Raw genomic sequence first — 14,855 nt, forward strand, 5'->3', positions numbered from 1 at the left:
CAGGGTGGGAGATGATTAGTGAATGTATTCATATGAATTGTATTAGATCATTGTTTTTATATGTGACTGTGTGTGTTTGTGGAGGGCTAGTCTACATATCAAGTATCAGAGGGGTAGCCGTGTTAGTCTGGATCTGTAAAAGCAGTAAAGAATCCTGTGGCACCTTATAGACTAACAGACGTTTTGGAGCATGAGCTTTCGTGATGAATACCCACTTCGTCAGATGCATGTAAGTGAATTTCCAGGGGCCAAGGTATATAAAATGCAAGCAAGCTAGAGATAACAAGGTTAGTTTCAAATCAGGAGGCTGAGCCCTTTTCTAGCAGTTGAGGTGTGAAAACCTGGGGAGGAAAACTGGTTTTGTCAGTTGGCAAATCAATTCACAATCTTTGTTTAATCCTGAGACTGATGGGGTCATTTGCAGAATGAATTCTGAAAGCTCAGCAGTTCTCTTGAAGTCTGATCTGAAAGTTTTTTTGCTGCCAGGATGGCCACCTTTTAAGATCTGCTATAGTGTGGCAGGGAGGTGATAGTGTTCTCCTACACAGGTTTTGTAAATATTGCCATTCCTAATATCTGATATTGTGTCCATTTATCCTTTTGCATAGAGACTGTCCATTAGCCCAATTACCATAGGCACGAGGGTATTGCGGCATATGATGGCGTATTTACATTGGTGGAACGTGCAGGTAATGAACCAGTGATGTGTGGCTGATCGTTTAGGTCCCTGTGATGAGTGTCGCTGGTGTAGAGATATTTGGGCAGAGCGGTATCGAGTTTGTTGCATGGACTGATTCCTGAGCTAGAGTTACTAGGTGCGGTGTGCAGTTACTTGGTGAGAATATGTTTCAGTTTGGCAGGTTGCTGTGGCATGAGGACTGGTCTGCCACCCAAGGCCTGTGAAAAGTGTGGGATCAAATTGTCCAGGATGGGTTGTAGATCCTTGATGAATGCGTTGGAAGGGTTTTAGCTGGGACTGTATGTGATGGCCAGTGGAGTCCTTGTTTCTTTTCTGGGTTTGTTGCAGTAAGGCTTCTGGTACATGTCTGGCCTCCTGTTGTCGTTTTTTATTCCTCGTGCTAGATTGTAGTTTTGGAGATGCTTGGTGGAGAATTTGTAGTGTTGGTCTCTGTCTGAGGGGTTAAAGCAATGCGGTTTTGTACCTCAGTGCTTGGTAATAGACAATGGATTGTGTGATGTGCCCGGGATGGAAGGGAGGCATGGAGCGTAGGCATAGCGGTCGGTAGGTTTTCGGTATAGAGGTAGTGTTATGTGACCATCACTATTTTGCACGTGATGTCTAGAAGTGGACCTCCCATGTAGATTGTCCAGGCTGAGGTTGATGGTGGGGTCTACATAGTGGATGCACCACTTTAACTACATAAACTTAAACAAATCAGTAAATTTACAGAAAAAAGCTATACCAGTGTAAACACATTGATAGCAATACAAGAGTGTTCACACTGGAAATGACATCAATATAACGATATTAATTTCTAAGCCAATATAGTAAAATAGATTGGTGAAAAACTGTGTACAGATGAGAGAGAGAGAATGAGATCTGGACCTCAAAACTTGCAGTTGTAAATAACACACTTTTTGTAATTTTTATTGCATAATAGGAATTCCATTTTGCAGATTTTCTGACACCCCATCTTCAAAAATATCTTAGGTTAACAAAGTGCTAGTTTTAACAGTATATTTTAACACTGTTGTGGGAGGAAAGCTTGATGCTGCAAAATGGCATCCCTTTCATTACTTAGTATTCAATTAAACTGTGTAGTATATGAATTTACACAGGCAGGGGAGAAAATCTTGATGAGCCAATATTATTTCCATCAGAAATGTCTGTGATTCTTTACATGGCATATATCCTGTAATATTTGTATCCTGTTAACAAATGTTATATTTACAGTGACAGTTAAATCAACACTTGTACTACTGTACAAATGAGTTTTAAAAGTCACTGTTATGATAGACTTACACATTAAATAATTTTATGTGAATTTGAGACAGATAAAAATATGTTCAGTCTAGCATTTTAACTAGGATTGATATAGAATAACAAATAAAATATTAACAACAACAAAAAGATGAGACAAAGGAAGAGTAAGAGATTTTGATAAAGATTGTGGAAAAAAGGAATTATCTAATGTGAGCAAGGCATTTGGGTTAAATTATGATTCTACAAGGACCGATTAGTCAGAATAAGACTTTCACAGTAGCATAAATCATTTGTCCATTTTCAGTCATATATTCCCAGAAATGGTGACCAACTGTCTTCAAACTCTGGAAATACTCAATTTGCATTAAAATACACTTCTCCATAGTAGCCAGCTGGATGAGATTATTATACTTAACCAATATATCTAGCTGTACAATGGATTACCAGTTTGGGGGAAAAGTAATAGAGGTAAATTTGGGTGCCAACTCTGAACTAGTTTACAAGCTCCACTTTAATTTGTCCTTGAAAATCTCTAGGGTATGGCAATGGACAAACTTTAAAGTATCAGGGTCTGGTTCATTTCAGCTAAGCATCTGAATTGTTAATTAAAGAAAACTGCTTATAGACCATAGGCAAAATTTTACTTTTAGATGCATAACCAGCTTCCAGTCAGAGGGAGCCAGGTGTATGCATGAGAGTGAAAAAATTTGCTGCAGATAAAGCTGTAGTCTTCCACATCATGTCTTGTCTGGAGATGTTCAGTGTGCTGAGTTTGTGGGAATGTGTGTAACCTCCACGTATGCATTTTTATTTATGCAATCCAAACAGGCTCCCAGAAATCCTCGCAACTTCATTCTATGGAATCGCTATTATACTACTTTTAAATATAGATTACTCTTGATTTATAAAAACAAATAATTCTGATTGTTTAAGGGGAATTAATTAAATGTTATTTCTCTGCTATTAGACACTCACCTGCAGTTTAAAATGATATCTCGTAATTAAATATTGAAATCCGTTCCATTATGTAAGAGTTTACCTTCCAGTCAAGGCCATTTCTGAATCAGGCATATATGTGGAAATTAGACTACAGCATCTGTAAAATACACTAGCCCACTTCTGATCTCAGTTATGCTAGTCAATAGATTTGGATTTACTGTGGTGTAACTAACACCAAAACGTGGTCCAACACATTTCCTCAAGTGCAGAGAAACACCATCAACATAGTAGAAAAAAATAAATGAAAACTGTTATAAATAGATTTTAAAAGTATCAACAAGAGAAGTTGTTTTGCTTCCATACATTAAAAAAGTGCATAAAAACATAAGAATGGCTATATTGGGTTAGACCATGTCCATCTAGCCCCATAGCTTGTCTTTTTAATCTCTCCTCATATGGAAGCTGTTCCATATCCTTATCATTCTTGTCCTTCTCTGTACTTTTTCCAGTTCTCATATATCTTTTTTGAGATGGTGCAACCAGAACTGTATGCAGTATTCAAAGTATAGGCATACCATGATTTATATAGCAGCATTATGGTATTTTCTGTTTTATATCTATCCCTTTCCTAATGGGTCCTAATGTTCTGTTACCTTTTTGACTCCAGCTGCACACTGTATGCAGATGTTTTCAGAGAACTATCTACAGTGACTCCAAGATCTCTTTCTTGAGTGGTAATAGTTCATTTAGAATTGGTCAGTATCTATGTGTAGTTGGGATTATGTTGTCCAATGTGCATTACTTTGCACTTATCAACATTGAATCTCATCTGCTATTTTGCTTCCCATATAGATACAATGTACTTCCGCAAATGCAGTAATATTCTGTGTGGAAGAGAAATTAAACATATCTGAAACTAAAATTCATATATCAAACCAAGTCCACAACAGATGAAATCCCAACTGATCTTTAAAAGGTGCAATAAGAGGGATTCTATGTCCATAGATTTTACATTCAAGATTCAGGTTATTCTACTACATTCCCTTTCTGTCTGTGAAGAAAAGAAAAAGGTGCAAATTTACCTTCAACTATCAAAGTAAGAGGAATTAGTAAATATCTCAGATCTCACTATCTCTTTCTCTAGGCATTATATTACGGCAGGGGTAACAATGTATCATAACTCCTCAAAATATAGAATCAAAAGTTTTTATATCTCATGGAATGCCCATCATTTTTTTACTCTTGGGAAACATCACCTTCTAGTATTTGAGATTTAACACTACCAACTTGTAGCTGACCTCACCTAAAGGTTTCCAGTAATGTTTTACAAAAGTCCTATCTTAGGCCAATGTGCTAGTGTCAGCACTGCGAGTTGACACATTCCTTACTGACTGCTGCAGATGAAATGCTTCATCTAATGAAGTGGAACTCAGACTTGGACAATTCTAGGAGTGTGTTGGGATTTACTACATGGCCAAATTGTATCTGAAGTTACAGTCTTACAAGAAGTTGCAGCTGTCTGTCAGTGGGTGTCTATATGAATCATATCAATACATCTTTTAAAATATATTTATAAGACACGGGGGGGTTGGGGGAGGTATGCTGGATCTTGGCTCATTTATCAAGATAATTCAAAGATACAAGACTTTGAGTTTAGTCCTCCCCAGGTAGCAGGAATTCAAATCCTTCTAGCATTGTCTTCATCCCATGTGCATGTGTTTTTAAAGGACAGTTCCATCATCCTGATGGACTAAACCAGAAACCAATTTAGTTGCTAAATCCCTGATACTGAAAGTGTATTTGTCAACTAAGCCAACACAATGTACAAAACATCAGTATTCTCAAAGGAGATAGGCGTGGGCTTTACTGTCATATATTGGCTACTGAGGAAACTGTGATTAGCATGACAAACTCTTTGGTTCTAGTTGTCCCAGAGAAAACAAAAGCCAGTGAAAAATGTTAAGACTTAGTAGTGGCTGTAAATTTATTGTTTGTCACCTTTCTGCCAAGCCCCCAAGGATTAGAGTCTTAATTTTTTTTTAAAGGGAATTTTTATTTCCTGGCTTTGATATTGCCCACAAATCAAAGTCCCTGTAAGCTTTGTTGTGTGACCAGGTAGCATTTTTTCAATTTGAAGTTTGGTTGCTTCCGAAATCCTTTCGGAATTCCCTGACATCAGATATGTAGGCACCAGAGAATCATTCACTGCATATTTGTCCCTCTATGCCCTTTGTATCTGGATCCTGATATCACATGTGTGAGAACGGGTATGACACACCAGTAGAACTAGTACTAGAAGTTTATTTGGAATCTTAGGATTGAGTTGAATCATAGACTTGATGGCCAATCAGAAAGAATCATTCCCAATGGTCTTTCATTTTCTTTCTGTTAATATCTTCTGCAATAACAGGAAGAGAGTGGTTCCAGTAATCCGTCAATGTATTTTACTTTCTTTAAGTCTGAGATTCTTGGACATATTTCAAGTATTAATATTCTTTACAAATGCTGGGATTCAATAAAGGTACCATATCCCATTACCTGTTTAAGCAGCTTCTGCCAAAGGCCTTGGATGTCAGGTTAAACTTGGTAAATAACTATCTGTCTTTCTTTTTCTTTAGATGAATGGTAGCACACATCTGGATATTGATAACTTCCACATATAAGAATGTCACAGACATGACAAGCTGAGTTCTGAAAATTGCATACTTGGTAGGAAGTATTTCAGTAAAGAAACCAGTATACTTCTGCTCTGCTCCAGCCCAGAGCTTGATTGTCTCAGTGTGGCAGAGTTTCAGAGTCTCAATGCGTGGATGAGACAATGGTGTAGAGAGGAGGGGTTTACGTTCATTAGGAACTGGGGAAACTTTTTTGGGATTGGGGGGAGCCTAAACAGGAGAGATGGGCTCCACCTAAACCAAAGTGAACCGACTGCTGGCATAAACATTAACAAGGTTTAGAGCAGTTTTTAAACTGGAGATGGAGGAAAGCCGACTGCTGCAGAGCATGTGGATCGGACTCCAGACTTCTCTAGGGGAGAATATGATGATAGAGAATCTCAGGTTATAGTCAGGGAGAGGATGGAAGAAATGATGTAAGGGCCAGATCAAGTGATAAACAGTCACATAAAAAAGAATCTGGCACATCAGAAAAGGGCAGACAAAATAAACAGCGACAAGTTTAAAGTGCTTGTACACAAATGCTAGAAGTCTAAATAATCAGATGGGTGGACTAGAGTGCCCTGTGATAAAGGAGGATATTGATATAATAGGCCTCACAGAACTGGTGGACTGAGAGCAATCAGTGGGACACAATCATTCCGGGGTACAAATTATATGGAGGACAGAAACAGGTTGTGAGGGGGAAGAGTGGCACCATATGTGAAAGAAAATGTAGATTCAATGAAGTAAAAATCTTAAGCGAATCCACATGTTCCATAGAATTCTCTGGATAGAATGTCATGCTCTAATAAAAATATAACATTAGGGATCTATTATCACCACTTGACCAGGACAGTAATGATGATGATGAAATGCTAAGGAAATTAGAGAGGCTATCAAAATTAAGACCCAATAATAGGTGGTGGGATTTTCAATTATCCCGTATGACTGGGAACATTTCACTTCAGAATGGAATGGAGAGATAAAATTTCTCAATACTTTAAATGACTGCTTCATGGGCAGCTGGTACGGAACCCACAAGAGAGAGGTAACATCTAGATTTAATCCTGAGTGGAGTGCGGAGCTGGTCCAAGAGGTACTATAGGCAGGACACCTTGCAATAGTGACCATAATTATAATAACATTTGACATCCCTGTGGTGGGAGAAGACATCTCAACAGCCCAACACTGTGGCATTTAATTTCAAAAGAGGGAACTATACAAATGAGGGGGTTAGTTAAACAAAAGTTAAAAGGTACAGTGATTAAAGTGAATCCCGCAAGTGCATGGGCACTTTTTAAAGACACCATAATAGAGGCCAATTTCAATGTATACCCCAAATTAAGAAACACAGTAAAAAGAACTAAAAAAGAGCCACTGTGGCTTAACAACCATGTAAAAGAAGCAGTGAGAGATAAAAAGACTTCCTCTAAAAAGTGGAAGTCAAATCAGTGAGGCAAATAGAAGGAGCATAACACTGCTAAATTAAGTGCAAGAGTGTATAAGAAAACCAAAGAAGTTTGAAGAACGCCTAGCTAAATTCCAAAGGTAATAACAAATGTTTTTTAAGTACATCAGAAGTAGGAAGCCTGTTAAACAACCAGTGGGGCCCTTGATGATCGCGATACAAAAGGAGCGCTTAAATACATAAAGTCATTGCGGAGAAACTAAATGTTCTTTGATTCAATTTCATGGCTGAGGATTTAGGAGATTCCAATCCTGAGCTGGCTTTGTAGGTGACAATCTAGGGAACTGTCACAGATTGAAGTGTCACTAGAGGAGGTTTTGGAATTAATTGATAAACTTAACATAAACAAGTACCGGGACCTTGATGGGATCACCAAGCGTTCTGAAGAAGAACTCAAACGTGAAGTTGCAGAACTATAATCAAGGGGTACCTGTCCTTTAAATCGGACTCGGTACCCAGTGACCTGGAAGTTAGCTAGTAGTAAGTGCCAATATTTAAAAAGGGTGTAAGGGTGATCCGGCAATACAGACTGTAGTCGAACAACGGTACGGAGCAAATTAGTCGAAACAATAGTTAAGAATAAAATGTGTCAGACGACATAGAAAAACATAACTGTTACAATAGTCAACATGTTTCTGTAAGGTGAAATGGTCTTAACTAATCATAGTAGAGTGTTTAAAGGGGTCAAAAACGTGGACAAGTGGGATCAGTGGGACATGTTGTACTTAGATTTCGACAGAAAAGCCTTTGACAAGTGCCCTCCACCAAAGCTCCAATGTTAATTAAGCTGTCAGGATAAAAGGGAATCTGTCATGGATTGAGAATGGTTAAGCCAGGGAACAAAGGGTAGGAATTAATGGTAAATTCTCAGAATGGAGAGAGTAACTAGTGTGTTCCCCAGGCTCAGTCCTAGGACCAATCCTATCAATGTAATAAATGATCTGGAGAAAGGAGGTAAAGGAGGATTATCAAAGTCCGCAATGAACTTAATAGCTACGGAGATAGTTAGAGACAAAGCAGATTGTGAGAACTTCAAAAGATCCCCCAAACTACAGTGTACCGGGCAAACAAATGGCAACATGAATTTAAATCTGAATGAATGTAAAGTAATGGCACCTATGGAAAAATTAACCCCAACTCTCATACAATGATTGTTGGGGGCTATTTAGCTACGAGTCAAAAAAGAAGTATTGGAGTCATTTGTGGACTAGTTCTCTGGAAGATGTTTCACACAGTGTGCAGAGGACGTCAAAAAGCAACAGGATGTTAGGAATCATTAAGGAAAGGGGATGGAGAATAAGACTGAGAATATGATTATTGCCCTTATATTAACATAGTATGCCTACATACTCGAATATTGTGTACAGATGTGGTCTCCTCCACCTCAAAAAATCGATTAGCTGGCACAGAAAGGTCGGAAAAGGGCAACTAAAAAGGATAGGGGTTTGGGAGAGGTCCATATAAGCAAGATTAAGAGGCTAAGGTCTCTTCAGCTGAAAAAGAGGCACTAAGGGGGCGATATGATAGAACAATGATAAAATCAAGAGGAGATTGGAAACGTTGGATAAGGAAGTTATTTACTTCTTCCATGATCAGAACTAGGGGTTCACCAAATGCAATTAATAGGCAGCAGGTTAAAAACAATACAAGGTAGTTCTTCTTATGCAGCGGCACCAGTCAACGTGTGGAACTCCTACCTGAGGAAGTTTGAGTGTAGAGCTATACGTGTTAAAGATGTTAAAAATTGATAAATTCATGGGTTGTGTGAGAGGCCAAAATGGGCTATAGCCAGGATGAGTAAGGAATGGTGTCCGTAGCCTCTGTTTGTCAGAGGATGGAGATGGATGGCAGGAGAGAGATCACTTGATCATTGCCTGTTAGGTTCACTCCCTCTGGGGCACCTGGCATTGGCCACTGTCGGTAGACAGATACTGGGCTAGATGGACTTTTGGTACGGTACGGCTGTTCTTATGTTCTTTTTTATTTATCTTGGAATTTACTGCAAAAGAAATATACCAGTTTGACATCCATGGGGACTGAACTCCTCTGTTTATTCACAGAAGAGGCTTGGTAAAGGCAGGATCATCAGCACAGGCTTCCCTAATGTGATTCAAATGAGACATGAAAGTTCCACTTTTAGGGATGAGAAGGTAAATCAGTATCCAGAGTTTCTCAGATGGGGTTGTAAACAGAGATAGAGGGGCATTTAGTTCCAATTATGTTAATGACATTTGTGACAAATACAATGCTGGGAACTGAACCAAATACAATGCTGGGAGCTGAACCAATTCATTTAGCAATGGTGATCACTCACCAAACAGCCATTAGAAGCTAACATCTTTCAATTACCACCAACCTGAGGTGATTGAACAGGCGATCTCCAGGTGAAAGGTTTTATATCAGCCCCAACAATCTGGAGTAGTGAATAGTAGTTTAACACATGGTCTGTGAACCACAATTTATCTGTGGAGTTCAAAAGCAGAGGTAATCCCAGCAATTACAGGCCAGTAAACCTGACTTCAATACTGGGTAAACTGGTTGAAACTATAGTAAAGAACAGAATTGTCAGACACATGGATGAACATAATTTGTTGGAGAAGAGTCAACATGATTTTTGTAAAGGGAAATCATGCCTCACCAATCTACTAGAACTCTTTGAGAGGGTCAAGCATCTGGACAAGGGGGATCCAGTGGATATAGTGTACTTAGATTTTCAGAAAGATTTTGACAAGTTCCCTCACCAAAGGCTCTTATGCAAATTAAGCTGTCATGGATAAGAGGGAAGGTCCTTTTATAGATCAGTAACTGGTTAAAAGTAGGAATAAATTGTCAGTTTTCAGAATGGAAAGAAGTAAATAGGTGTGTCTGTTAGAATATAGATATTCAGGCCTGTCTGTAAAGGCCTATACTTTAAGAATTTAGGTGTATTCTTATTACTTAGCTAGTTATAGAGGTATAAAAGAAAGAATCAAAATCACTGTCTGTTTGTGTAATGGCCTTCTCAGACTGTGACAGTCTGAGGCCTGGTTCTTAGGCTAAGGCCTTCAGCTAAGCAGCAGAGGCAGCCATAAACTGGGAATTATATGATCACATCCTCACATTCCAAACTAGTCACATTGAAATAAGGTGCTATGGGCTGTTAGGAATACAATCCAGTCCTGATATTCCTTTCACCTCCAGAGAAAGGGAAGAGCTAGAAGATGTAAAAGGAAACTTAGTTTGATAGCATCCTGTCTGGCAAGAACTCACTTATCAATAGCTGGAATGTGAAATCCTCATTTCTGTACTGTACTATAACTGTAGTCTCCAATTCCCTATTGTTTGTCTGTATAATCTCTTTCTGGTTCTGTGATTGTTTCTGTCTGCTGTATAATTAATTTTGTTGGGTGTAAACCAATTAAGGTGGTGGGATATAATTGGTTAAATAACCATGTTATGATATGTTAGGATTGGTTAGTTAAATTTCAGTAAAATGATTTGTTAAGGTATAGCTAAGAAAACTCAAGTTTTACTATATAGTCTGCAGTCAGGAAGTGAGGGAGAATGGACAGGGATCTGGGGGAAGGGGTGGAATTGGGATCAGGGTTGGCTAAGAGGGAAATCGGAACAGGGATTGGGATACAGAACAGGACACAGGCAGGCTCTTGTGTCAGAGCTGGGAAAGGGGTCACAAGGAGGAAACTGGAACATCTTGCGGAAAAGTTCACCCCAATAACATCAATGTGTTGCATGCTCGGATCTGGTGAGTAGGTTGCCCGGTCAAGCGAGAGGACCAGGGCAGTGAGAGGGTGAAGAATGAAGCCCCCTAACATGCGACCGTGGCGGTACCTGGACCAGTAGCTAGCACATTCATAAAGTGATTCTGGGAAAAAGGGGTAAACAGTGAGTGCAAATTTGGCAGAGACCACAAACTACTACAAGATTAGTCAAGGCAAGTCCAATAGCACGACGCGAAAAGAGCTCACAAAAGATTTCACAAAACCTTGTGTAACTGGGTGACTGGGCAACAAAATGGCAGATGAAATTCAATGTTGCTAAATGCAAAGTAATGCACATTGGAAAACATAATCCCAACTATATATATAAAAAGATGTGGTCTAAATTAGCTGTTACCACTGAAGAGTGAGATCTTGGAGTCATTGTGGATAGTTCTCTGAAAACATCCACTCAATGTGCGGCAGTGAAAAAACCTAACAGAATATTGGGAATCATTAAAAAAGGGATAGATAATAAAAGATCGAAAATATCATATTGCCTCTATATAAATCCATTGTATGCCCACATCTTGAATACTGTGTGCAAGCATGGTTGCCCCATCTCAAAAAAGATATACTGGAATTGGAAAAGTTTTGGAAAGGGCAACAAAAATCATTGGGGTCTGGAACAGCTTCCATATGAGGAGAGATTAATAAGATTGGGACTTTTCAGCTTGAAAAAGAGACAACTAAAGAAGGATATGATAGAGAGCTATAATATCATGACTGGTGTGGAGAAAGTAAATAAGAAAGTGTTACTCATTCCTTCTCATAACAGAAGAACTAGGGGTCACCAACTGAAATTAATAGGAAGCAGGTTTCAAACAAACAAAAGGAAGTATTTCTTCACACAGCGCACAGTCAATGTGTGGAACTCTTTGCCAGAGGATGTTGTGAAGGCCAAGACTATAATAGGGTTTAAAAAAGACCTAGATAAGTTCATAGAGGATAGGTCCCTCAATGGCTATTAGCCAGGATGGGCAGGGATGGAGTCCCTAGCCTCTGTTTGCCAGAAGCTGGGAATGGGTGACAAGGCATGGATGGCTTGATGATTACATCTTCTGTTCATTACCTCGGGGGCAATTGGCATTGGCCACTATTGGAAGACAGGATACTGGGCTAGGTGGACCTTTGGTCTGACCCAGTAAGGCAGTTCATATGTTCTTATGCTCCTAGTGGGAAATAAACAGTGGGGAGTTTGAAGGTTGGAGGAGGAGTTAGTGCATGAGATGATTTTTACTCTGTGGACTACATATTTTAAATGAGATGATCGACCCTCCCCACCAGTCCACTTAACAGGAACAGGAAAGAATAGACTACAGTTTCTCCTTTTACCTCAGCACAATAATCAAGGAAACATCTGGATAGATAACAGATAGTAAGAATCCATTTCAAGTTTTTCAAGTGCACGTTGCCAATGTCAAAGTTTTTCCAAATTACAGTATGTTCAGCTCAACTTATTCCAATCAATGAAACATTTTTCTTATGCACTGTCAAGCTTCTCCTATAATTACAGTACACACTGTGTTTCTAGTGCTTTTTTTGTGTACCTATAAACTCAGACCATTCTAGTGTTATCTACAAGTCATTTGGCAAACATTCATCATAGTATTCTATGCTATTGGGTCTCCCCAAGGACTTGTAGATTTCTCATGTTCAATGTGCCTGCTCAGACAACTCAGTTGCACTGAAGTTTATTGATATTTTCCTTTGGTCTTATGCAGCCATGCTCTGTAACATTTACTTTGTCAATTACATTCATCTTAATATTCATAGTTAATTCTATCACTCTGTGACTTTAATTGTATTTTGCTAAATTAAAAAGGCATTATAAAGTTGTTACCCTTTGATTCTGCAGCTTTAATTTCATTTTTCTTTAATCTTTGGAGCACACTAGATTATCAATTAGCATAATAAAACAGTCAGTGTAGAATTTAGTAACTATACTGGCTATTTTATAATTTTTATATTCATTTGTATGACAACAGCATGTGTAGCAAGCAGTAAAAAGCTTAAAATTCTATTGCTACATATCTGCAGTATCCCAATATGTGACTCAACTGATTGTTATTTGAACTATTTAACAAAAATTGTAAGTGGTTTAGCATAAATCTTTTTTTTTAAATTGTTTTTGTACACACTAATCTCATTATGAAGTGAATGAACTCTAAGAATTTTGCTAGGTGTTAAATTGTAATATATTTTGTTCTTTCATTGATATGAAGAATACCTACTATTAATAGTAGGCAGAAGACAGGCTCCAATAACATCTGACTGTGACCTTGTATAGATTAGGAAAAAAAGATGTTTTTCCCCCAATCCAATTAGCTCAATCCAGCTATCTTTACTCACTAAACACAAATGATTTAATTTGTTTGGGAAAAAAAAGAAACTTTTTTCCTAATCTAGAAAATGCCTGTACATGTGGAATTAAACATTATGTTGTATAATCTAGTCTCTTAAAACATGGATGATTCTCAGTTCATATAAAAGTTTATTCCACTTACTTAGGAATACAAAACGAATTGTGTGTCAATATCTAACCACTTACCAGAGTAAAACACAAAGTTGTTTTTCCTTTACAACATGGTTTGAGTCAGGAAATGGGGGTGAGAAGGCACCAAAATTTTACAGGTTTCTATGAAATAAAAAAAGAAAAAAAGCGGGGGTGGGAGAGGGAAAGAGTAACTAAAAGGAAAAAACAGCCAGAAAAAGAGATCAGTCTGAGTATTATTCAAACAAATGGAAGTCAAACTGTTTTCCTTCCCAGTGGTGTTCAGTCATTGTTACAAATATAGAGGCTTTTTGAGACACAAGACATTCTGGAAACTTTTAAGGAATACATAACAAAACAAAAATCACTTCTTTCTTGGCCATTTTCTATAATTTGGGTGAATTCTAGAGAATTGAGCTCACCCTCTCCTGTCTACTATAGAATTTTCTTCATAAAGAAAGCCTTACTGAGCTGAACTCCCATGGTGCTACTTCTGCATTCAGTGCTGTTGGTCAATTTCAACAATCATTCTGTGTGAATTATTGAGAACGATCTGTGAAATTGACCAATGTCACTGAATAGAGAATTGGCAGGGTTGCTCCTCAGTGTATCAGGAATCTACCCAAACAGAAGTGTCAAACACAGAAGACTGTATTTCATTTGAGCCAGTGGGAGGAAGGGTATGAATGAGAGCTACTCTTCTGAGATATTTGCGTAGAGCCATGTCACTTATTTTCCCTCCTTTGTTGACACCAAAGCTGATCTTAAACATGTTGCATTCCAGACAGCATGTGCTTTCTATTTGTATTCATTGTAGATGTTCACTAAAACGACTGAAAATAATTTAGGTAATTGGCAAACCACAGGGGCACTTACCCTGTTCACTGGCCTATTTTAGGCTGGCTCATCATCACCATTCTAATTGACATCAGGTTGCTAGTTTTCCAGTTGCCAGACAGCAAGACAAAGAATACTAATAACATATGGTGGCACTGGGAATGTTGTGACTGTTCCCAGTCTCTTACAAGCAACTGGAATCCCTATTGCTAATGCACAAATGATGTGCTGGGGATCTATTTCTATAAAAGGTTCATTCTCTTTTCTTCAACAGCTCAGCCTCTTCAATTATCTCTAATCCTAATACAGCCATAGCTTTTATATGGAAGGTTATACCTTGTAGTAGTACATAGTTATTAAAAAATGGATGGTGTCAAGTTGGTTGTCATCTTTATTTAAATGCATTCTTTCCTCTTAGAAAATATCTTAGAAGCTTGAAACTGAAAACTATTTCCTTAAATTTTTTTCTCCATCCTAGGTATACAAGTTACATCAAACACAAGTTAATGGGCTCAGTACAGGAGTAATGGGGTGACTATTTAAAGGACTGTGATATACAAGAGGTCAGACTAGATGATCTAACGATCCCTTCTGGCCTTAATTTTACAAAAGTATGAATTATATTTATTTATCAATTTGTAGTATCATTATATCCTCAGAACTCATTGTCCTAGGCTCTGCGCAAACCCACAGAAAGAGACAATTCATGACCCAAAGAGCTTAAAATCTAACTAGACAAGTCAGAGAAAAGAGTGGAAGT

This window comes from Chelonoidis abingdonii, chromosome 3, assembly GCF_003597395.2.
Source record: "Chelonoidis abingdonii isolate Lonesome George chromosome 3, CheloAbing_2.0, whole genome shotgun sequence".
Lineage (NCBI taxonomy): Eukaryota > Metazoa > Chordata > Testudines > Testudinidae > Chelonoidis > Chelonoidis abingdonii.